The sequence below is a fragment of the Notamacropus eugenii genome, chromosome 5, assembly GCF_028372415.1.
Source record: "Notamacropus eugenii isolate mMacEug1 chromosome 5, mMacEug1.pri_v2, whole genome shotgun sequence".
Classification (NCBI taxonomy): domain Eukaryota; kingdom Metazoa; phylum Chordata; class Mammalia; order Diprotodontia; family Macropodidae; genus Notamacropus; species Notamacropus eugenii.
This window is the reverse complement of record NC_092876.1, coordinates 263,313,342-263,315,020: the sequence shown is the minus strand read 5'-3', so window position 1 is coordinate 263,315,020 and position 1,679 is coordinate 263,313,342. Positions and strand designations below refer to the sequence as shown.

At 38.6% G+C, this 1,679-nt stretch overlaps 1 pseudogene; it reads left to right on the top strand.

The window, feature by feature from the left end:
- Positions 1 to 476: 476 nt before the first annotated feature.
- LOC140509140 (nucleoside diphosphate kinase B pseudogene) lies at positions 477 to 931 on the top strand (annotated as a pseudogene).
- Positions 932 to 1,679: the final 748 nt, after the last annotated feature.

The following is a 1,679-nucleotide window of genomic DNA, read 5'->3' as shown; positions in this document are numbered from 1 at the left end:
GAATGGCATTCATTGCTTCATTCATTCAGCTAGCTATTGTGAAATTACTATGCCTAAAGGAAATGAATTGTTTTCTGATTATGTCCTACAAATTAACTATCAAAATATCATACTTGTAGACTATTTTTCTCAGTTCTTACTTTCACTTTTCTCATGACATTCACATTTGTTTATCATTTGAACTACTGTTGACTATCAATATTTTCTCTCCATTTCTATATGGTTAAAAATACATATAAAAATAAAAAAAATCAAGCCTTAAGTCCATATGGTGTTGCAAAAAGTGCCTTGACTCAGTAGTCAGAGGATGTGGGGTTGAAATTCTGCCTCTGATGGTTACTACTTGTATGACCTTGGGAAAATCACCAACCCCAACTTGACCTCAGGTTCATTATCAAAAAAGGGAAGAGAGCTACTACCTCTCCTGCAGCCACAGCCACCCATTTCTCCTGATCCAGTCTGAACTTCTCTGGACCATGTCCGACACTGAGTGCACCTTCATCTCCATCAAGCCCGACAGTGTCCAGCTGGGTCTGGTCGGGGACATCATCAAAGGTTTTGAGCCGAAGGAATTCTGCCTTTTTGGTAGAGACCTTAGGGACTCAGAGGAACATCTGAAACAGCACTATGTTGACCTGAAAGACAAGCCATTTTACCCTGGGCTTGTGAAATATATGAACTGAGACCTTGTTGTAACCATGGTTTGGGAGAGCTTGAATTTGGTGAAGACAGGTAGAGGGATGCTAGGAGAGACCAACCTAGTTGATACAAGCCAGGCACCATTCATGGGGACTTCTGCATTCAAGTTTGCAGGAACATTATTCATAGCAGTGGTACCATAAAAAGTGGTGGAAAAGAGATCAGTCTACAGTTAAAGGTTGAAAAGTCTGTCGATTATAAGTCTTGTGCACATGACTGGGTCTACGAATAAGGATTTTAAAAATGGATATAGACTGGACCTACTCTTTTTAGTAGCTGTGGTATGCATGTGTATGTCTTCATCACTGAGTATGAGTGTGTATGTGTGTATGTATGTATGTCTCCATCCCTGAATAAAACATGCCAAAGGATTGAAAGGAATTGGAACCATCATTTTCCAAACCAACCCTGTAATTCTGTTCAACAAAGCCTTGGAAATAAGGGGCAAAAAAAGTGAAGAGATCTATCTCTTCCAGCTTGAGAATTCCTGTTTTCTTTTAAGGTACAAAATTAAATACCATCTTCTGATGAAACGCTTCCTGATGGCCCCAACTGCCAGTTCCCTCCCTCCCAAAGTAACTTACATTTTGTGTTGCTTGTGGTGTGTGTGTGTGTGTGTGTGTGTACGTGTGTGCGTGTGCATGTGTATACTAGTTGTTGACCACCTTAGAATGTAAGCTTACAGGAAATAGGGATTTTTTTTCATTTTTTTCTATTTGTATCCCCAGTGTCTAGCATAATACCTGACAAATAGTAGGAGCTTTATACTTAATTATTGATTGATAATTCTATTCCACTGATATCATCTCTTTCCCCCCCAAAATGCTTCATGTAAGGAATAATGATTAGGTTTGATTCCCTGAAGTATCCTGAAATTGAGATTCTACTTTATCTTGTTATTTAGTTATTATTCATGCTCTGTGTGTCCAGTGTAAAAAAAGGCTATACTAGATACTATTAATATTTCTCCCACTTTTTTT